The sequence below is a fragment of the Gossypium hirsutum genome, chromosome D11 (assembly GCF_007990345.1).
Source record: "Gossypium hirsutum isolate 1008001.06 chromosome D11, Gossypium_hirsutum_v2.1, whole genome shotgun sequence".
Taxonomy (NCBI): domain Eukaryota; kingdom Viridiplantae; phylum Streptophyta; class Magnoliopsida; order Malvales; family Malvaceae; genus Gossypium; species Gossypium hirsutum.
In genome coordinates, this window is record NC_053447.1 from 32,463,945 (window position 1) to 32,489,086 (window position 25,142).

Genomic DNA, 25,142 nt, shown 5'->3' on the forward strand with positions numbered 1-25,142 from the left:
TTTACTAGGTAGGGGCGGAACAAAAATAGGGAGAAGGAAAATTTTAGCTATTTGCATAGGAAGGGATTTGAACTTCAGACTTTGGTCAATTTCTATGCCTCATTATTTCTTTTTAACCACTAGGCTATTTACTCATCCTTAAAATAATTTCTCAAAACTTTTAAGCTAAATTTTGGGATGTTACACCTAGGGAGTCTTATGTTTGTGCAAATGTTATATTTTGGATGAATTTTGTATTTTGAATAACATGAATATGTATTTATAACTATGTGAAGGAAATGATCATGATGATGATGTTTTGTTAAGTAGTTGGCATGTAAGTTATTTTCTTATAAGGTAATTAGGTGATACGCCATGGAGTAGATATGGAAAGGTGATACCTATGCCTATGTCATGCTTGAAAAGATTTGGTGGATTTAGTGCACAAATTATAAGGTTGATTTTGAGCCAATTGTGAGATTGTTTGAATGGTTTGAATGTGATATTTTGGTTGAACTTTGAATTTTTTTATTGAGATGTCAATTGTGGCATATTGGTTAGGCACTTAGGATGATTGTTTAAGTGATGTTTTTGGTACGATTTTGATGTTTTTGAATTGGTTGAGATATGGTATAATGTTGTCTTGTGGCATAAATGAACTAGGGATAAAAAATTATATTGAAAGTTTTCTTCAGATACACATGGCCTGATACACGGCCTGACATACGACCATCTGGTCTATTGGTTATGGATGAAATTTGGTGCACATCGCCACAATTTTGTTACACGGCCCAACGACACAGCCGTGTGACATCTTTTGAATGTTAGACTACTAAGTTCTATGTATTACACTGGAAATAGGCATTAAGAAATTGAATATACCAAATGATAGAGAGACTATATGGAAACAAGCATGCTAGTATAAATGATAAATGGTTAGAATTGTAATTGCTTGATCAATTAAATTTGTCAATATTGAGATACCTAGAAATGACCTAAGGCATTGTTTGGTATAACTTAGAGCCAAAAATCCAACCTTATTAATCAATCTTTAGTACCCATATTTGAGCCAGAAAAATCTTCTTCATGAACCTTAATAAAAAATCCGCAATCGAAACGCGAATTTATACTTACCATTTTTTTTTGGTCTTTGAATTGCACGAACTTAGATGTTGGGCCATATGTATTGAGGGGTAGGTATAGACATAGCTATGGTTTTGTAAAATCAGAGTGAAATAGGAAGCAGTAGTGTGATATAGTGATTATAGGTCTAGCTAAAATCTGCAAAACAAAGGAAAAAAATAAGAAAAACAAGTTAAAACAAGTAGAAATAGTACTTGAATAATGAAAAAAAAACATTCTGAGTGAGATATGTTAAAAAATTCAAACGTGACTCAAAAGCAAAGTCACAAAAATTAGAAAACTCAATCATTAGTAAAGAAAAACTCGTAAGTTGACCGTAGTTACTTTGTCATGTTGTGAGACATGGAAAAATAAGGAAGGTGAGAGAAGGAGAAATAAGGCGATTAGGGGGGAAAGGGTCACTAAGGGGGAGAGTAGGGACAATACAATGTGCCAAACAAAATTCGTGTTTGAAACTATTTTGATACTCCTTATTCTTGACTTTCATACCAACCTTAAGCCTCAAAACTTTACAAGTCGAAAAGTCCTATTTGACCTAGGTAAATCTATTTGTGAACAAGCATTGTATTCAGTGTTTATAATAATAATTGTTTGTATTCTGCTAGGATAATCAAATTACCTGTTTGATTTCTCAATGAATCAATATATTTGAGGACCTTGTTGCTTATATTCTTTGTAATATACCAAACTTAGATGTTTGAGGTTGAGAATGGTAAGTCATTTACATATCATGCCAGAATCACGTGTATTTATGATTATCCCTGGTTACGTTGTTCCAAAATTTATCTTTGCATCATACTTGCTCAAGGGTCGTCTTTTATATTTTTCGTTTTTATGTTTTCTTGCTTGAGGACAAGTAATGACTTAAGTGTGGGGGAGTTTTATCTACTGTAATTAAACCATTTTCAATACATAAAGAGCTCATATAAAAGCAATTTAGTTATGTTTTTACTTAGTTTTCATCATTAATTAATAAATAATAAAAAGTGTAATTTGATCATTTATGTAACCTTAAGGGCCAAAATAGGCCTAAAGGAACGCTAACGTATTCAGTGAGTGTACAGGACATCATTCGGAGGCATAGAAATATGAGACTGGTCGCAATGTTGCAACACGAAGTGTCAATGTCACAACATAGTAAGCAAAGCACTCAAAAGGAGAAAATTGTCTTCAATGTCGTGACACAGCCCTGCAATCCAACCTGAGCTTGTAAACTGCCATCAATATCGCAACACTGACCAGAAGGTGTCGTGACACCGCCTTGACGAGGGGAATTAATGAGCCAAGGGCGTTTTGGTTTGTTGTAACATCCCGAATTTTAGATTAATGAGAGTGCAAAAATATTTCAAAAAAAAAGGAAATAGCCTAGTGGTTGATTAATAAATGGAAAAGCATGGAATTAAATTAAGGTCCCCAGTTCGAATCTTTTCCCTAGCAAAATAAATAAATTTTGCAAAATCCCTTATTTTTTTAATGTAATTGTCGTCCATACCCTTTTAGACCTAGGCATAAATATTATTTTTAGACAAAATAATCAGCCTTTAGTCTCATTCTCCCTACCCTAGCCATCCCTCTCTTTCTCCTTTCCTCTTCTCTTTTAATATTTTTCCTTTCTCTTTTGTTGTCGCCGCCCGTAGCTTCTTGATCTACCATATTTTTATTTTCTTTTTTTTCCACAAGATCTTGCACCATCTCCCCCTCCATATTGCTGCCATTTTTCCTTAATTTTCCATCCCCAAATCTAAAACTTTGGGTCTCCAAGAATGATTCTCCTTGTTGCCAAGAAATGCCATTGCCGCCCCTATCAACTAGTTTGTGTAAGCTCTCCCTTTTTTCTCAATTTCTTGATGAATATTAAGAGTTAAAAACCCAAATTTTTAGATCTAGAATTTGAGGGATTTTTAAAGATTTAATGGGTATTTTTCTAGCCTTCTAAGTGATTTCAAATTAGCCCCAATTTGGCCACCATTGGTGGTGGTGCGCACACCTATGGGAAAGGAAGGGGTTGTTTTTCTTTAATTCCTTCCCATATTTTTCCAACATTATTTTGGGTTATTTAACCTCTCCTAATCAACATTTAGTTGTGTGTTAATTAGAGAAAATCGATATTAATCAATCGGCAATTCAGATCTGACAATTCGGGAAGTGTATGTGTGGTTGATTGTAAACTAGTTTATAGTTTAGGTTTAGATATTGGGGAAAGATTATTAATTGATTAAATAAATAGTTTTAATCAATGATTAGCTACTGATTTAACAGTATTTTAATGTGTTAGGTGTCGACTTAAATGCCCCAAATCAATAGTGAAGCTGAAAGACGTTCGCGCGTACGATTTGCATCAATTCAGTGTAAGAAATCTAGCTAGTTTGGATTCAAAAAATAGTTATAATTGTAATGGTTGGATTCAACTCCTCAATGTCGCAACCTCGGCTCCAAATTAAGCCCTAAATTTCATTTTTACATACCTAAAACAAATTCAACTCAAATATTAAGTCCCTAATGGCATATGCTTGCTATTTTATTCAAAAAAGTGTTAAAATATGATAACAACTAAAAGTAAACATAAAATCCATAAAGTGCGGAAATATAATAATAGACATTATAAAATGCTTAAGTACAAGCTTATTAAGTGTCAAAAAGGTCTAATTTTTCATATCAAATTTACGATAGATCAGAGGTTGGTATTAATTCTATGAAGGTCTTCAAAATTATTGTGCTCGCGCTTTTCGCAAAGGATGAATTGGGCTTCAATCTCTTAGTGAGTCAGGTTCTCTCATTTGGGAACCCCCGTGCAACTCTTAAGTCAGCTATAATCTGCTTATTCTAAGCATTCCTTTGGTCAATGACACGTTCTTATTCCTACTGCTCCTTAAAGCGACACTTTTGCTGATAAAATTATTGTACCAAAATCACAGTTTTATTGGGTCTTTAATTTATGAGGTCGTGGACCCAATGCTTGTTGGTGAGAACCCTGGTCTAGAAGGGTGGAGGTAATGGTTGGTGGAGCAAGTGTGCTTGTGAGAAAATTTATAGCTTCTTGGAAGTAGCAAGTTACTCAATCCAAGGGTCCAAGAGGGGACACATCAAGTTTTGGTTGATGTTCTACTGTAGCTGGGGGAGTAGGGGAAGTTGGGGAAGTGGTTCCTATTGGTGTAGCTGGAGGGATAGGATTAGAAACCAAGGGATCTCTTAAAGCCTTCATCAATTTCTATAGGGTGGGTAGGATGACACTTGCGTATTGCAAGGAAGTTCTTGCATAGATAGAAGAAGTACCCTGAGTAGAGTTCAAACCGAAAAAAGCTCTTGAGCTAGACAAGATGAGTTTCCTGGGTGCAATGGAGGAGTTGATCTGGTTGGTTGGATCATTAGTCTGGTTAGCTAGGTCAATGAGGACACCACTATGGGATTGTGAAGCATGTTGTCTACATTCAATGCACCAAGTTTTTATACAGTGATGCAACAAGAATGAGTAGTGGAGGAGAGAAATATGGTTGTTATGGAGGTCGATTGACCCAGTAGAGGAGGAGAGTGTGAAGGTTGAAAATTGAAGATAATTTGACAAAGTATATGCTTGGTATTCTTGGAGAGTCAATCCCTTCCTTAATTGTTCTTAGAATTATAAACGAGGGTCCCATGTAGGATGATGTTAACATGTTGGACTTGCCATCTAGTCATCAATATGGAACGCGTGGGGCAATTGTCTTTAATGGGACAAACTCTGCCATTCACTCTGACATGATGGTATAGGGCAGTTGAGTTCACGTAGTGTTTGGTGACCAACAACCTTACGTCCCCAATGAAAACCTGACGATCTAGATGATGGATAGCTTATGCTTGCCTGGATAGTCACTCTGGAAGAGACACTTAGGGGAGACCTTTCGATTTGTTGGCAACTGGCTTACTATTTAAATGTCTTTCTGGTTAGCCATGTGTCCTGACACAGATGAAAGTATAACACTATTCATTATTCCAAATTTATAAAAGAAACTATTTCATGAATGCATATTAATGAAATTAACAAAACATTGAACAAACTCCACAAAGAAATTTAATAAATCTACTTACACAAATATCCAAATTAAACTTTTTTTTTTCAAACTCTAATATGTCGGATGTTTATTATTATTATTATTTTGGCTTCTTTGGGAGCTTTATATAGTGGTGTATAGATGGTTAGGGTATTAATGTTGTTTGGTGGGGATTTATGGTATTTGGTAGGAGAGTGGCCGGACTCCTTAGGACTCGGCAGAGACAAAATATATCGGTGGCAATGTGGGCCTCCCTCGAGGTGTAGAGATTCTTTCTGCATATGGCAAGGACATGTCTTCTCCTTACTAGTCCGGCCACTGCCCAAATCACCACGAATGGTGCAATTTGGTGCTAGCCCTGTACCCCTCTGTTATTTCACTGTAAATTTCATAATATTTAGATAATTAGAATGGGTTTCATATATTATTTAAGTAAATGAATATTTATTTTATAATATGTTGGTAAAAGACTATATAAAAATAAATCTTAGTTACTAGATGACACATATCATATCTGAAATTAATTATTATTTTTTCAATTTGGTAATAAACTGCCTAATAGGTTGGTACAAAACGTCTGAAGTCCTTGAGAAACATTGAAATCGAAAATTTTCTGATTTTCAGAGCTTGAGGTTGAGGTGTCCAACAATATTTAACTTTCTTGTCACATGATAATTTCTCGTCCTCATATTTCGTAAATTTCCGCATAAACAGTGATGGGGGTCTAATCACATGAAAATAACAAAATTGTAATTTAAAAAATGTCTAATGATTTTAGTAGTTTTTAGTTTAATGTATAAAAACGTTTCTCTAAATTGAAAAAAAAAACTCAATTCAACTATTAATCTAATATAAGCAATTAATTATGTTTTCGAAAAAATTAAATTTTCATGTAACCTCATGAGATATGTTAAGTTCGCTCCATCGTATGTCAAGATTGTGTCATATGACTAAATATATTAATTTCTCTTTAAAATAGGTAATAAAAAATAAAAAATTAAAAGATTTAAATAAAATTCAAAAGTTTCAAAAAAATAAAAATATAAGAATTTTTAAAATTATAAAAAAAATGAAAAAAATAGAAAAACATTAAAAATATAGAAAAAAAATTAAATATAAAAATTACAATTTTCAAAAATTATAAAAATTGCAAAACTAATTAAATAAAACTATAAAATTATGAAAAAGAGTTTGTGTGGTTCTCTAACATGCCATTTAATTGGGCCCGTTTGTGTGGTTCTTGTAAACCCGATGTGAATCCCAAAATCACTTCTGTTTGGCCCACACTAGTAACTTGATGGCATACCCATGTGAGAGTTACTGGTGTTGAACATAGGCGTGACGAAGTTGAAATTAAAGGCATTGACAGAATGTTGTTTGGGTATGTCATAGGCCTGGTGACCAAATACGCTCGACTATCCCCTGAAAAGTTGAAATCGAGGGGAGAAACTAATGAATTCCTCACCATTGATGACGATTCTAAAGTGCTTTGGTATGAGCTTTGTAGCAATGATGTGAACCCACTGCACAACTGTGTGGTCAGACTTTCTACTTCTTGATTTGGCTTGAAATTTATGGACATGCTATTATCGAGCTCAAGCCACCTTGGTCCTCTTCGACGAAGTGGACATATAACTCTAGTACAACATCCACACTAGAGCAATGGGATTTGATCACCATCTCCAGCTCATTGTCCCCTATGATCTCAAAAATGGCATATCTAACGGGGTCAAATGATGTTAGATATCTACATTTCATACTCAAATTTCTTCTCTGGATCCCTACTTTGTGCCTAATCCTTGTCCAGAGCTCTTTTAATGTTATGCTCCGATTGAATTCCTGATCTTCAGATTGGGCTGATACAAAAATGGGCCCAATTTCGATCTCATAAATTTGTCCATTGTAATGTATAACAACTTTGACTCATCTACTCATCTTGAACCAAATAGCTTGTTCCACATGTTTAAAATCGAGAAAATAGTAAAAATATATAGTTCTCATCACCCAAATCCCTAAACCTATATGTAATTTAACGAATTACCTTTACTTCAACCACAATGTAGGAATGAAATTCAAGTTTTCATGACAACGCTGATAACTCCTAATGCTAAGTATCTTTAAAATCAACAATTTGCTTTAAAGGTCAGTATGGAAAATTCAGGGATTGTATTGAGTTTATTTTATAGAGATTTTACCCCGATGCACATGAAACGGTTCCAACAAAAACACATGCCCTGGGCATCACGAGTTTTTGAGGTATACCCTTAAAGTTGAAAATTTTTTGAGGAGAAAACTCTCCCCTGTAGTGGCGTTTTTTAGCACCAAGACAAGGCATTCAAATTTATCCCAGGACTCCTAGGTCGCAGGGACTCAAAGGTAGAAGCAATCAAGTTGGGTGGAGGTTGAAACACCTAGAGAGAAAATGCCCCCTGCAGGGTGCGTTTTCTCTATAGACATTTCAACATTGCTTTTTCCTCTTAAGCCTTGCAACTCGGGATTCTCTGGATAAAAAAATTCCCTTTTTTATCCCACCCCATCCCCTATATAAATGCACGTTCTCATCCTCTACTCACCCATATCTCAATCTCATTTAAATTGTTTTTTTCTTCTTCTTGCTTGTTGAAATTAAAATTTTCGGGTTTAAAGATTTATTTCTCTCTCACTTTGAGGGGGACATATTCATAGTTTTAAGTTGTATTTGGGTTCACGATGATGTCGTCGAGCTTGGTAACCTACAAATTTCACTTACCGTATGAGTATGGAGCCATCACTTGAGAAACTGGAATCGCTTTACAACTCGAGGTCCAAGTTGGCGGTGATTATACAGTCGCAGTTTGAAGTGCAACTAGGGCTTCAAGTTTACAAAGGTTATGCTATCAAAGGATAAAGCATAATCGGGGTTGTAGTTGACGGTGGTTATGCGAGCACGACAATGAGTTTTTCCTTATCAGAGGAAGATTCTTTATAAAACTCATACACAAGTTCGAGGAAGAAAATCATAGGGACCTTCTAGTATAATCAAGTAATTCGTTTTATCCACCTCTACCGAAGGCAATGACCCTGTTAGTAAAACCTGTTACACCTCAATTTTGTCATAGGTTATAGTAACAGGGTCACCGCCTTTGGTGGAGATGGGTAAAACAAATTACTTGATTATACTGAAATGCCATTGCGTTTTCTTCCTCGTAATTATGTATGAGTTTGATAAGGCATCCTCTTCTAATGAGAAGAAACTCATTGTTGTGCCCGCATAACCACTGTCAACTACGACCCTATTTTTGTAAACTTGAAGCCCTAGTTACACTTCAACCCAAGATCATATAATCATCGTCAACTGGGACCTTAAATTGCAACGCGATCCGACTTCTCCTGTAATGGCTCCATACTCTTATGGCATATGAAATTTGTAGTCACTCAGCTCCACGACACTACCGTAAATTCAAACATTCCTTAAAATTATAACCATGTCTATCTCAAACATGGACAAAAATATATCTACAAACTTTTAATTTCTAATCGCAAGAAAAAAATGTGTTTTCAATGTCACATCAATGAAAACGCGCTCGGTAAGATGTGTTTTCCTTTCTCTATCCGAAAACAATGTAGATCAGTAAATTTTAAAAAAAAACCGTAATTTCTCAAATTTTTTTAGAATATTTTTTCAAAAGTTTTTTTCAGAATATTCTTAAAAATTTACCTTTGTAAAGGTGTTTAAATTCTGAATTGTTAAGACATATGGCTCGCCACATCTCACTTTTATTAAAATATTTTTTAATTTTAAAACTTCAAATAAAATAACCCACATTTTTTAACCAAAAAATGAAAAATTAGAAGTATAGATTTTTAACAAGTAACTTTTATTAACCAAAATAAAATATAAAAAGCATTAAAAACTAATTAAAACATTGGATTTCATAAACCTTCAATTTTGTGTACTTCTAAAAAGAAGTCTCGTTGTTGCCAGCCCATCGTCACCGCTCATCCGATCACCTTCTCCAACAACAGGTACCGCCAAAGTGGGGCTTGTCTCGTCCTCTTCCCTTCTATTGGTTTAGTTTCTTGAGAAAATATCCCTAAAGCCCCTAAATCTGAATTTAAAACCTCGAAAGATCGACAACACGGTATCCGTCATACATTATCCGATCAACTCCGTTTCAAGGTATGTTCTTCCTTGTGCCTTCTAGTCCGTCTTCACCATTGGGATTTGAGAGATAAGCTTAGAAAGCCTCGAACAAAAAGCTAAGTATTCTTCTCTTACAGTGATCGCTAGTCAGCCTTGTCCAAATCATGATGCATTTGAATAAAAGGGAATGTCACTACTTGAGACCTTTCAACATCTTCTATTGCTTTATCATTTTCACTCGCATTTGGAAGTTTGTTGTGTTGTCATCTTTAAAATGTTCGTATTTAAATGGAAAGAGTTTGGTCAGAAATAGGGAGGAGCGTTGCTGAGGACAGCGACCAATTTGTAGTTTAGAATTTTTCGAATATAATTGTTGTTATAGTTTTGTTTATTGTTAGTGTTATGAATTTTGCATTTAATAAAATCCTTATGTGATAGTTCTATATGTTTTGACTATGAATTCTTGACAAGAATATTGAGATTCCCCTTTGCTTCGATTTTCATTCGGTTCTTTCTATTGAAGATTGTATCTCCAACCTCCCTTTCCCATTCAGTTCTTGGTTGAAAGTTTGGTTTTGGGTTTTTCTAATCTTTGTTTAGTCTAGTTTGGGAACAATTATAGATTGATTTTAGTTAAAATTACTTTTAAAAAATATTTTATCTATTGTATGAAAAATAACTTGTTAACAAAAAGTGACTTACAGATTAACGGAAAATAAAATTTTTTTTCTTGTAAAATGAGTTAGTCTTTTGAAAAGCAAATTATTTTTCAGAAAAGAGTTGAATGATTTTATTTTTATATAAAAATTAAAGTCAAGTTTAATATTATTATATCAATAATATATTTTATTTTTATTTTTAAAATATTTAAAATTAATAAAATATTATAATTTTTAATATTATTAAACATACATATTTAAATATCTCTATCTAATAATATAATAAATTATTTAATATTTTAATTTATTTTAATAATAAATTTTAAAATTAATAATTTTAAATAATATTCTTCATGAAAAATATTCAATATTAATATTTTAATAATAAATATTTATTACAATTATAAATATATTAATAATAAACGTTTTGTAGTATACATGTTAAAATATGTCATAAGTCTTTGTACTCTTCACAAATTTGGAATTTAGCTCCTATAATTTTATTTTCAAGAATTTGGTCTCTCTACTTTTTAAATTTGAAAATCAAGCTCAATTGTTAATATTGTTAAATTTTTTTGTCAATTTTGTTGATGTCACAATTTTAAATAAAAATACTTGGTATTCATGTAACTAAAAAGCGACGTTATAATGAACATGAATTTAATAAAATATTTTTTATAATGCTAACAACTAAATTTGAATTCAAATAAAAGTTCATGAACTAAATTTCAAATTTACGAAGAGTACAAGGACTTATGATATATTTTAACCTAGTATAAAAATATGAATATTTTAATTATATAAATTTGAGTATTTGTTTAAATAATGCTTAGTTTCATTTATCCTTTACAACTCTAATGTGTCAATATGTTCTCTCATATATGTAATATATGTAATTTAAATTAAGTTTTAATTAAGCATTATTTATTATTATGTTTATATATGATATTGATTATTACAAAATATTTTTTATTATAAAATAAATTCAATTGTTAAATAGAAATTGCACTATAATATTTTATAACAAATATATTTATGAACAATGTAAAATATAAATATATATATAATAAACTTAATTAAACAATAAAAATATAAGAAAATCTCAAATTTGTTTTATTTAAAATAAATTTTATGAAATATTTTTAAGAAATCTGTCAAACAATAGAAAATATTTTACACAGATTCATTTAAACACTATAAAATATTAAATTTTTTAAAAAAGTAAATTATTTTCTAAAATTTATATTCAATGAAATAAAATAGAAGAAATATTAAATTTTCCGAGAAAAATTATAGTAGTAGCATATGAGTGGAAGAATATTCATTTTATCAACTATTTCATAAATCAAAGAAAGAAAATATGATTTTTTGTTCATGAGAAAACCTGGTAAAGTGAGAAAAGTTTAGCTAATTTTTTTATGTAATTTTAAATTTATAAATATTTCAAAAAATATAGAATTTTTTATATTATTTAAATTTATATTTTTTTATTTCTTTTAGATTTTTACGTAGTTAAAGAAAATGGTTTTATTTTTTAACTATAGTTTTTTTATTAAAAAATTGGTTACTGATGACCAAACTCATCAGTTTGAACATAAAGAAAATTAATTACGTTAATTAAATTTATTTTAGTGTGAAATTTAACAGTTATTATTAATGTTTTTGTCCTTAAAATAAAAATAGTATATATTTTTTTCAGGTCCTTTGACTTAGAACATTTAAGTTTTATTTTTTAAACAAAATAATACCACGGCAAATTATGATTCATCCATTTGTTAAGTAATATTAAATTTTAACATCCTTAAGAGAGATGTAACACATTAATAGATGAAATTAAAGCTAAGCTACCAAAATCAACATTTTGAATACTGTATTGTTGGATGAAACTCGTAGTGTAAGTCCACATGTTGAAAAGTAAGATAGTGATAAAAAGATAATGTTCTCATTAAAATCAAAATTTAAATTGTTACGTATAAATTATTTAATTTTATTTGATCATAGAAATAAAATAAATTTTAATTATTATTAAAGTTAGACTAAGTAAATTTGAAGATATTACTAAACTAGGCAATGAAAACTTTCAAGTTTCGAGATTTGGAATTTTAACTTCACCTAATCCAATTAATGAATTCTTTCTTATTCAGTTGTTTCATCGATGTAAATACTAACTCAGGATTAAATGACATTAATTTTCTCTTTCTAGACTGATGGACGTCGAAACCACCAAATATAAATTTTTACGACAAAATAACAGTAAATGACAGTATAGAGTAGTAGGGTCGAATCTACAAGGACTGGTTATCTAATTTTGTCTTTTCTTGTGACCATATTCGATGTTGCAGTCGCGGTCATAGTCGTGTCCACGGCTTGTGTGTGGAAATGTGAAGTGTGAAGTGTAAAATAAATTGATTAAGATAGTAAAATAAGGAAATGTGAAGTGTAATAAAATAAAATAAAAATAGATTCAAAAATGCAAAAATAAATTTAAGAAAATAAAATAAATTGGTAAATAAAATATTTTTAAGCTTAGCCTTAGCCTCGGTGTACTCCAATCTTGAATCGATCCTTGAAATAGTTTTTCCTTTCCAATCGATAAGCTGGTTATAGCAATCGAGGATCCCTCAAATCGCCAACTCTTCCTCTCATAGTCGATCCCGGTATCACCTGCAAATCGACCATTGTCAAATTTCCAACCATGTGGCACATAACCGTAATTTAAGACTTCGACAGCCTTGCGATCTGAAAAGTCCAACTCGAATTAATGGCCTCAACCGTGTGGGTCATTAAAATCCAATCACTGCCTCCCTTGACGGAATCCAATTTCCAATTGAACACGCCAATTTGTTGGCGGGATTTTGAATACAGCAACGCCGACTCAACTTCCCAACTGTACGCCAAACGATTCCAACCCAAAGCGCTTTTTGAATTGAATTCGAATAAACTTTGAGGGACGAATTTGTACTATCCCATATACCGGAGTGATAGCGAATATCGAATTACAAAGTATTTAGTGTGGGTTCATAACTCACGATTACTTTGTCGAAGTGATAGCCGGACTAAGGCTAAAAAGGATTTAGTTAATCATGAAAAAAATCATACTTTGAAAATGATTTTGTGGAATTGTGGAAGACGGAAAGAGAAAGGGCCTTGGAAGGTAATTAAGCCAAAAAGTTGAAAGTTAAAGAAAAAGAAAAGAATCAAACAGCAATATAGAAAAGTGACACAGGAAGGGAAAGAAAAATAAGAAATTTTATTGAATGCCAAAGGCAAAAGTATGAGTTCAAATGGTTGTAGCAACTAGGTATTTATATACACTTTTAGTGCTAAAATTTAATAAGATTTTATTATCACTAAATAATTCAAAATTTAAAAATCAAATTTAAACTAGAGATTAAATTTAAACTAATTACAAAGTTATAACAATATAAAAAAATCCTTCAATCTTTATCCAGCCATTATTTTTAAAAAAAATCTTCAACCCTTCAATTTTTATCCAGTCATCTTTAAATCTTCAATCTTTCAATCAAGTCCTTCTCTTTGCTTTTTATTCCAATTTAGCCCCTTTCCCTTTTTGTAAGAGTTTGAATTCAACACACCAACTTCATTCCTGATAAGAAAAATCCAAACTTAATAGCATTTTATTCGATAATTAGCCAAAAATAAATAAATTAAAAATACAAATTTATCTTGCTATCAAATTCCTCCTATTTAGCCAATGCTTGTCCTCAAGCATGATATCTACTAAAAATAATTCACCAATCCTTTTCAAGATCAAAACCCTCTTTCCTAGTCAAGCATACTGCAAACAATTAGGTAATAAAAAATATACAATTGCTAAACTCAATCAATAAGCATTTTATAAAATCTCGAACAGTATGTCAAATTCAACTATTTCACTAAATTTAGGCTTAATCAAACATAAGAAATGATCATACCCAATATATAATTTTATTTATATCTATATACATTTTTTTTGTTTTTTTGTTTTTTTTTCAAACTAGTCAAGTCTTTTGACGTGAAGTGAGATGACAATTAAGCACCTCACCCCGGTTACTCAACTCGACACATTCTCTTTATTTATTTTTAACGAATTCGAGACATAATCAAACCTTTTTGGCGCGAAATGAAATGACAACCCAAGCACCTCATCCCGGTTACTCAATTTCACATGTCCCCAATTGATTTATTTCTCCTTTCTCAAGGCGGCTCGGTTAGCAAAGTGTTACAAGCTTCAGCTCGTTACCAAACCTTTTGACGCAAAATGAGATGACAACCTAAGCACCTCATCCCGACTACTCAAATTGGTCACATTTTTGAATCTTCACTATTAACCAAGCTATTAGCAAATTTATTTAAAACGAGTACTTTCATTAGGCAAGTTAAAAAAAAAAACCAACAACTTTCATGAAATATTGGCTAAGGCATAACATTTTCAATTCTACAAAATATTCATTGATCAAGCAAGCAATAGTTATTCATGATTCACCCAGTAATTTAAGTAAACTAAACATAAAAATTAGAGGTTTATTTTCGAAATGAATTAAAAAAATTATTTTTAGCAAAACACATGGAAAAAAAAGTATGGCATAATCACGATCCCCCTTACTTAGCCCACATTGCCCCCAATGTGCAAAAAGAATAATAATAAATAGAAGGGTCAAGTGTACTCTCTATGTATATTCAATGGGTCGGAGGATGGTGAGAGGGATCACTTTGTAGCATGTTGAGGATGCTTGAGATGTTGGCTTCTATTTTTTCGAGGCAAGCTTCAATGTAATGAAGTCATTCATCTACAGTAGAAAGTGGTTGCTCCTCTTGTTCCCTAGTAGTCGAATCGTGTCTTCGTCAAAAGACTTTATTTCTTCGAGCGGTTCGTGTACCTAAAATATAATGCGATAAAATGTATTAAATAATATTTTATTTAATTCTCAAATTAAACTAGAATTTAAAATTAAATTAAATAAATTAAGATAAATATGGGTTGCCTCCCATAAAGCACTTTTGTTTAACATTGTTAGCTCAACGACCTGAGTTTTATTCGTTTGGTTCCTCAAGAATTAATTCTTCCATTACGTGCACTTGAAAGTTCTCATAGAAAGATTTCAACCTTTGCTCTTTGACCTTGAAGCATTTTCCGGATTCCTTCATCATCAGTGGATTGAAATGTATTCGAGCTTCTCCGCTCGATTTTTCCTTTTCCCCTATCTGAATATTTAAATATTTCGGTAATGGTTTGAGTTCCAATTCCAGGGCATACGAAATGGAAGGAAAAAGTTTAGTTTGAAAAGGAGACAAATAAAATTCTTTATCTTGACTTTTAGGAAACTGTGGTGCCTCCATGAAAAGACAGTTTCACAAATTGGCTATTTGAATGTCATCAATTCCTCCAGTTTATCCATTGTATTGAGGTCTAAATTCCTACAAAGCACAGTTTGTAACCCATCCTATTCATCATACTCAAAATGGAATTTCGTTAGTGGTTCAATAATATCAACACTAAAATATTCGACATTGTACTGGGTTGGCCCATCACCTCATAAACGTTAAATTTTACAACCTCACCGTTGAATTTCATAGTGAGTGTTCCACTTCGTACATCAATTTTCGTATGTACGGGGCTTAGGAATGGTCTCCCAAGTAGAATATCAGAAGCATTTTTTGAGTGGTTATCCTTCATATCGATGATGCAAAAGTCTGTAGGAAAAAATAGTTCATTTACCTTTACGAGGATATTTTCCAATACCCCTTCTGGATATACGCATAACCTGTCTGCCAATTGAATAATCACCCCTGTTTCTTTCAAAGGACCTGTGTTTAGCAATTTAAAAATAGATAAAGGCATTACATTAATAAATGCTCCCAAATCACACATGGCTTTCTTAATTCCAATATTACCTATTTTGCAGGATATAGAAAACATACCTTGGTCCTTACACTTAGGCAGGATTTTCCTTTGTAGCACTATAGAAACATTTTCTTCCATATTCATTCACCTATTCGTTTCTTTGGTGTTTTTTTTTACCAGTACATAATTCTTTCAAAAATTTTGCATAGCGTGGTACCTGTTTAATTGCATCAAGTAAAGGAATATTAATTTCTACCTTCTGAAATGTCTCAAGAATTTATTTTTCCTCTCATTCCTTTTTAACTTGGGCGAGCCTTCCAGGGTATGGGGGTACAACAAATGGTTTATGAGGTGCCAACTTAGTGGGAGCTACTGGTTCAATTTTCTGTTTAACGTTGTGTTCACGACTCGTGCTAGGCACTAGTTCTGACTGTGTTCCATCTTTTATGGTCACAGCACTTGTATTTTGATGTGGGTTTGGCTTGGTTTGAGATGACAATTTTCCTTGGTTCTCCAAACGATTACCATAAGTGCTAACTTACTTATTTGCTGATCTAGTTCTTGGAAATGTTCTTCAGTCTTTTATTGGAATTTTTCGATGCTAATGGCTAACCTCTCTGCTATGGCTTCAAGAGATGACTTTAGAGTTTAATACTGCTGAGGCAGAGGTGGTCTTGGTTGATATGGTTGATTGTATTGAGGGTTTGACCCATAGCTCAGGTTTGGGTGAACCCTCCACCCTACATTGTACGTGCTTGAATATGGATCATAACACCTTTAAGGTAGCCCTAGGAAGTTCCCAACGGCGTCTAATTGTGCAGTTGTGTCCTCAAGTAAAATCAGTCATGAGTCGGTAGGATGATCAAGTTTAGCGCAAATCCTACACAATCAAGTTGGGTTCATTTTTCCTGCAAGCATAATTTTAACCACATTAGTAAGTTTATCAATCTTATTCATTATGGAATGAGTACTTAGCTCATGAACCCTTCTCATAGGTTCCATAAGTGGTCGATACTATTGAGAATTTACAACCATAATCGAAATTGATTCCTTAGCTCTTTGGGGAATCGTGTTCATAAGAGCCCGTCCACTAGCAGCATCAATTATCTTCATTTCCATTGGGAGTAACCCCTCATAGAAATACTGTATGAACGACAGTTTAGATAGGCAATATTGTGGGCAACTTTCGTACAACTTCTTGTATCGCTCTCAATATTAAGAAAGTGACTCTGCTTCCTTTTAGTGCATTCCGACTATACTCCCCATTAATTCAGTTGCTCGAGCTGCTGGGAAAAACCTGTCAAGAAATAATCGAGACATATTAGTCCAAGTATTAATATACCTCGGAGGTAAATAAAACAACCATTCTTTAGCAGAGTCAACTAATAAAAAAGGAAAAGCTCATAGTTTTATTTGATCCTCAGCTATTCCTTCTGGTTTCATGCCAAGACAAACCATGTGGAACTCTTTCAGATGAGTATGGGGGTTCTTGTTTTTCAAACCGCGAAAAAGTAGGCAATAAATGTATTAATCCTGACTTTAACTCGAACGGTGTTTCGCCCATTGGATAAGTTATGCATAGCGGTTGTTGTTCATCTGGTGCAGCTGCAAGTCGGCGTATAGTTTGATCTGCCATATCGTCTGAATCTTCGGATTAGTAAATATCTTCAGTGTAAGATCCTTTTTCAAAGCTGGGTTGTGGTTGTTTACCACGTCGAATATCTTCTCTTTGAAGTGTTAGAGCCAAATTTTCTATCTCTGGTTCAAATGCTAGAGTCCCCGATTCTGACCTTTTCATAAAGAAAACAAACAAAAATTAGAATTTTTCACCAATTCCCGGCAACGGTGCCAAAATTTAGTGGACGTCGAAACCACCAAATATAAATTCCTACGAAAAAATAATAGTAAATGACAATATAGAATAGTAGGGTCGAATCCACAGGGACTGGTTATCTAATTTTACCTTTTCTTGTGACCAGATTCGCTATCACGGTCACAGTTGTGCCACGGCTTATGTGTAGTAATGCTGGAAAAAAGATATAAAAATGGGGGGGTTAAATTGATTAAGATAGTAAAATAAATAAATATGAAGTGTAATAAAATAAAATAAACACAGATTCGAAAATGTAAAAATATATTTAAGAAAATAAAATAAATTGGTAAATAAAATATTTTTAAGCTTAACCTTAGCCTCGATGTACTCCAATCTTGAATTGATCCTTGAAATAGATTTTCCTTTCCAATCGATAAGTTGGTTACAGCAATCGAGGATCCCTCAAATTGCCAACTCTTCCTCTCATAGTCAATGCCGGTATCACCTGCAAATCGACTCTTGTCTAATTTCCAACCACGTGCCACGTACCTGAAATTTAAGACTTCGACAGCCTTGCGATCTGAAAAGTCCAACTTGAATTAACGGCCGCAACCGTGTGGGCCATTAAAATCCGATCACTATCTCCCTTGACGAAATCCAACTAGCTTTTTCCAATTGAACACGCCAATTTGGTCGCAAGATTTTGAATACAGCATCGTCGACTCAACTTCCCAACTGTACGCCAAACGATTCCAACCCAACGCGCGCTTTTTGAATTGGATTCGGATCAACTTTGAGGGATGAATTTGTACTATCTCATATATCAGAGAGATAGCTAATACCGAATTACAAAGTATTTAGTGTGGATTCATATCTCACGATTACTTTGTCGAAGTGATAACCAGGTTAAGGCTAAAAAGGATTTAGTTAATTATGAAAAAAAATCATACTTTGAAAGTGGTTTTGTGGAATTGTGGAAGATGGAAAGGGAAAGTGCATTGGAAGGTAATTAAACCAAAAAGTTAAAAGTTAAAGGAAAAAAAGAGAGAGAATGAAACAACAATATAGAAAAGTGACGCTGGAAGGGAATGAAAAATAAGAAATTTTATTGAATGCCAAAGGTAAAAGTGTGTCCAATTGGATGTAGCAACTAGGTATTTATACACACTTTTAGCACTAAAATTTAACTAGATTTTTCCTAAGTATTATCACTAAATAATCCTAAATATTATCACTAAATAATTTTAAATATTATCACTAAATAATTCAAAATTTAAAAATCAAATTTAAACTAGAGATTAAATTTAAACTAATTACAGAGTTGTAACAATATAAAAAATCCTTCAATTTTTATCCAGTCATCTTTGAATCTTCAATCTTTCAATCAAGTTCTCCTCTTTGCTTTTTATTCCAATTTAGCCCTTTTTTGTAAGAGATTGAATTCAGCACACCAACTTCATTCTTGATAAGAAAATTCCAAATTTAATAGAATTTTATTCGATAATTAGCCAAAAATAAATATATTAAAATTACGAATTTATTTTGCTATCATAGACAAATCAAGATTATCAAATTAATACAACTTGGTAATTATGCAAGCAAATTAAGAAAAACACAAAATTGAATAACTAACTAACGAGGATCGAAGCAATTGAAGAGAAAATAGATTAATTAACTAAGAAATATGATTCATCATTGTTCCAAGAAAATAGAGTTTAATTCATAATGAGTTGAGAAAACAACACAAAAAAAAATCACAACTTGCATTAATAAAAAGTAAAAAGAAAATAATCTAGAGAAAAAGATAGTTAAAGAATTGATGCCAAGCTCTTTAGATCTCTTTTTCTACTTGTGTTTGTGTGATAGAGTCTTTCTTTTAGCCTCAAAGTGATTTCCTACTCTTTTCCTCTTTTTTATTATTTATTTATTTCACTGCCCTTGTTTTTAGGGTTTCTTCATGTGCCACTTCTCCACAAGCAGAACTTGCAGTGAAGCAAATTGCTTGCTTCCAAATTATCTGACTTGAAGAATATACTCCACCGTATTGAATTAAATCCGATAAAGTGAAAGACTTCTCTTCACCACATTTTGTTATATGCCCTAAGTTTTTCATTCTTCATCTTATACCTACAATAGGAAAAATAAAATAACAAATAAGTCTGAATTAACTCTAAAAAATTTAAAATTGAATAGAATTCATATAAGATATAATTAATATGAAAACTATAAAATGCAATAAAAACTATTCTAAATACTAAAAGTACATGAAAACCATATTACAATAACTTTTAAATATGAAAGTAATCACATAATAAAAATGTTGATTAAATTAAAAAAAAAGGAAATATCCATTATTTCTATTTTTTAAAATCTATTATATTTATGTAAAAATCGAGATCTCAATATCAAATTTTTTATGCTAAATTATGCTATTAGCTCCGTATTTTATAAAAGTTATGGATTATGGATTTAATCCTTGAACTTTAATTTGGTTGTTTTTAGTAATTGTATTTTTTAAATTTTAAAATTTCAATCCTTATTAAATAATAACTGTTAAATTTGTTCAGGTCTATTATATTCAAAATCTGATACGACAAACAAATGATCATATGTGAAATGTTATACCAGCTTGTTATTTTTATATTTTACTTACTAAAACTTCAGTTAATTGATTAACGAATATCATTTGCTTCAAAATTGAAATTTCAAAATTTGAAAAGCATAGGTACTTAGAATGATCTAACTTGAGGATATGAATTAAATCTATAAATGTAAGCATAGTTCATAACTAGTAATTAAATTTAATTAAATAAATTTAACTATTACTATTTAGATCAAAATTGAAATTTCAAAAATATAAAAAGTAAAATTAACCAATAGACTAAATTTAGTAAGACCAAAATGCACAAAAAAAAAACCACAACTTTCGTAATAATACATAAAAAAAATACTAAAATTAACTTTTTTAACATCAAAATTTATTTTTGCAGCAATTTGGAATGGAGAAATTGAGCAGAGGGGAAAGGGAGGCCACATTAAGGATAATCCATTAACTGTCGGTTGTCGTTTCATACATAATACCATCCCAAAATTTTATGCTACAACTAATAGTTGGGAAACGGAATTTTAAGACTTGACCTCACCTGTCTCTTTATCTCTTAATGCCCCTCCTTGTACTTTCTTATGTCTTTTCCTTCTTAAATTTTTTGATATTCTATAATAATGAGTTTTTATTAAATCTAAAATAGGTTAAGGTCTAATCTCTAGTTAAGAAGTAAAACCTTTTTTTCTTATTCATAATATTTCAATCCAAAATTTTATTTTAAAAATATAAAATTGATTCAACATGCATGCATTTGCTTCCTTATAATGGTATACCAACAAGTTTTAGAACGAAGAAAATATAAGCATTCAGTTCATAGTCAACATAAATTTAGGCTGTCAACTGAATTTCTTCTCCAAGTTTTAAAAAAAATGAAGTGATAATAATGTTGATTATTCTCTTTTAACAGTACTCTCTTTAAAGCTAGACCAGTCCAGTAGTAATGGATAGCAACCTCGGAAGTAGGGATTAAATAGTAAGTCAAAGGCTGGAACTTGGTGATTTTTAGAGGGTAATTAACTTAACTCCTGTGTCTGCAACATTGGTTCCAGAAAGTTAAAACGCCAATGGTTAATGGTTTTATGAGAATCTGATCATCTTCATTCAAAACCGTTTTGTTAATCAGATATACCCTCAGAATTATACAATTAATGCAGAAAACGCCGCAAGAAATTTGACTTCGCAAGCTTTAAATCGGCCCCACTTATTAAGTACGGTGTTTGTGGCTTTGTTGGCCTCTCTTTTATACGGGTCCTTGGTCCTCTCTTCCTCTTTATAAAATGATTTTATTTGATAAATAATAAAAACGCTATTGACAAACTAGAAAAGATTGGGATGGGGAGATTTTCCATGTGATCCCCAAAAACAGCCAACAAGGGCAAGGAAAGACGTCTGAGGGAACATCCTCACAATGCAGAGACAAAGACTGTACAATTCCAGAAAATAAAAGAAAACAATACAAATAAAAAAGCCAACGACAAACACTTGTTCTATCCAATAAAAGAAAATCTTGGAAATATACGCAACATATATTATACAATAATGTCAGCTGGAGGAAAACCGCTAAGCCAATACAGTCACAAATAGAGGCAGATTTTCATGGTTTATATATATATATATATTAGTCTTCTCCTTTAGAGCAGTTTGACATATCCCATTTTCCTGCTCCCACACGTTTCCCCTCTCTCCATCTCTGTTTCTCTGTCTAAGGCCAACCAAATTCACCAAAACCCAAAAAGGTAAAACAAAACTCTGTAATATAAAAGCTACTGCAAAAATTATACACTGTACTCTTAATCTGTATGAACGGGACGGGAAGCTAGATTTCAACGAAAAATAGAAATAATAAAGAAATGTTTTTTTCTTTCTCACAGAGGGAGAGTTGGGGAAAGAGGGAATTGCGGGGAAAAGGAGCATGGATTGTGACGGCACAAGACAAAAGAGTGGGACAACCCTTGATTTCCATTTTCCATGTTCTTTGCCTCTGTCACCTGCCTTTCTTTTTCTTTTATACCAAAAGAAAAAAAACGACAATGGCCTTCAGCTTTGCTTCTTGTGACACCACCATTTGACACCCAACATAATATGAACAAACAGTTACAAAGAAAGACAGAAAAAATCATCTCATTTGGTTCTGTAATTGAATATCATTCAAATTACATATGCTTTATCAGTGTTTATGTAACATAATATTATTCCATGTTCAAATTTAGGTGAAAAGCTTTGAAGAATGAATCAATGACTGGTGCAAAGCTAGTCATAGTTGCCTTGGGTTGTGCCTGCCAATTGACACGGTAAGCCGCATCACCATTGCCTTGGTTGACATTTGGTACAGCCTGCAGGGCTAAAGGAAACCTTTTTCCTTTTTTATTTTTAATCTTTCCTGCAACTTAGGCTGGATTTAACTGATAGTGATATCATTGTTTGAATTTATAAAACTATCATTCATAATTTCATCTCTTTATAAATTTATACTAACAGATTATCAAACCATAGAGCGAGCAAACAATTGCTAGCTCACTTGTATATTTCATCACTTTAATAATTCATGTTTGTTATACCCCAATCCGCATGAGGATACGTGGCAAATAAGGAGGACACCCTTAAGCTTTTCACTCGGAATGACCATTCAAATACGCGTTAGCCATTCGACATTTGGCTACTCAAGCTTTTATCTAGAACATGAAGTTGCTAGTCACCAAACATCATGTACGCTCAACTACCCTATACTATCAAGTCAAAACGAATGACATGATTTGGTCATCACAAACATCCTCATCCTATCAAAGACACCTGCCCCACGCGTTCCATAATGATGGCTAGATGACAAGTCCAACATCTTAATATCATCTTCCATGAGATCCTCGCCTACAAATACCTCCAGGATAGATGAAGAAGGCATCAACTCTCCAAGGATACCAAGCCTGTATGTTGTTAACTTACTCTTAGCTTTAGCACTCTCCTTACTTCCACTCTTTATAACTTTCGACTTTTCGTCCCGTTGGGGTGAACCAACCTTCACAACAACCACTACTCTTTCCTTCATATCTCTTCCTTTTTGTATCACAATATCAACAATTGGTGCGATGAGCATGGACGTCATAGCTTCACAACCCCAAAGTGGCACCCCTGCTTACCCAACCAACTAGATCAACTCCTCCACTCCACCTATCACCCCTATCTTGCTTGCCTCAAGAACCCCCACTAGTTTGAATTATACCAAAACTCATCCTCATTTTACCCTCACATGAACCTCTTTATAATATGCAAGTGTCCTTCTCCCCACCTTGAAGTAGTTGATGAAAGCTCTGAGGGATCCCCTAGTTTCCAACCCTATCACTCCTGCCACACTAACATAACCATTCCTTAAACTACTCTGACTCCTCCAATTACCAAAATTCCTTAACCACAACTTGGTGTATCCCTTCTTGGACCCCTGGACCAAATAACTCATTGCTTGCTAGAAGCCATAACTTGCCTCACAACTAGATATGTTCCACCATCTGTGACCTCTACCCCTCTAGACCAATGTTCTCATCAGCAGGCATTAGGTCTGAAACTTCGTATAGTGCTTTCTACCCGACCCAATGAATTGGATCTGAGTATTGGATGTTACATACTATAACAAATGTAACTTAAACTTTTTGTCTATGTAAAAGTTCTATCCATGAATATGACTAAGTCTCTTGTGGATGTACATTGTATGGATTACATGTAACACCTCTTACCCGAGACCGTTTCCGGAGTTGAGCATGGGGCGTTACTTAACTTATTAGTTCAGGACATAAAAATTTGCTTTTAAAATTTATTTCACTGTTCGCCATAATCCTGTGCACCTGCGTAGCAGTCACTAATTTAACTATAACTCGAGTTACGAAACTAAAAATTTAGATCCGTAAATTTTCCCTGAAACTAGACTCATATATTATCTTACCATAAATTTTCAGAATTTTTGGTTTAGCCAATTAGTACAATTTATTCATTAAATTGTCACCTGCTTCACTGCTTGAGGGTTCTGACCTTTATTCAGTAAAAATCAATTGTCTCATTGTATGATTTTCATATTATGCTCTCACTTGTTTCTATAGAAAATAGACTCACTAAGGAATCTAGAAATATCAATTATAACTCATAATTATTTTTTTACAATTTTTAATGATTTTCTAAAGTCAGAACAGGGGACTCAAAAAAAATTCTGACCCTGTCTAACCAAAATTCAAATATCTCAGAATATAAAATTCCTTTACCCACACGGTTATTTTTCTATGAAAATAGACTTGATAAGCTTTAATTATATATATCATTCACTCTCTAATTCATTTTAGACTATCATTGGTGATTTTTCAAAGTCACGTCACTACTGCTGTCCCAAAACTGTTTCATTGCAAATTTTTACTCTTTCATATTTTCTAGGTATAAACTATCACCTAGGCATTCATAACACCACACATGTTCTTAATTAGCCATTTTAATAGCTAACCATTAGCCATATCATATAAACACACTCAAAATGACTAAGTCTCTATACATGCCATAGCCTTACACGTTTTGAAATCACATAATACCGAGATGTCTGTAGATAGTGTGAGACGAAATCCGACGTCCTTGTGATCCTCGAACTGACTTGGCGATACTATAAAAATAAGAAAAATAAATAAAGTAAGCATAAAGCTTAATAAGTTTACAAGTAAATAAATAACAACATTTATCATAAATAATCATACTCATAAATTTCATCAAACATTAGAATCTTTACTCGCTTCTTTACTTACTCACTTACTTGTTTACTTACTTGCTTTACTTAAATAACTCATGATTATAACTTACTCCTCCCTTGCTGAAATTTCTTTCTCAACTGATAACTGAGATATTCTCAATCCTTATAACTCACCTGAATTTATTATTATGCTTTTATCTGAACTTTCATGTAACATGGTCTATTTACTAGCC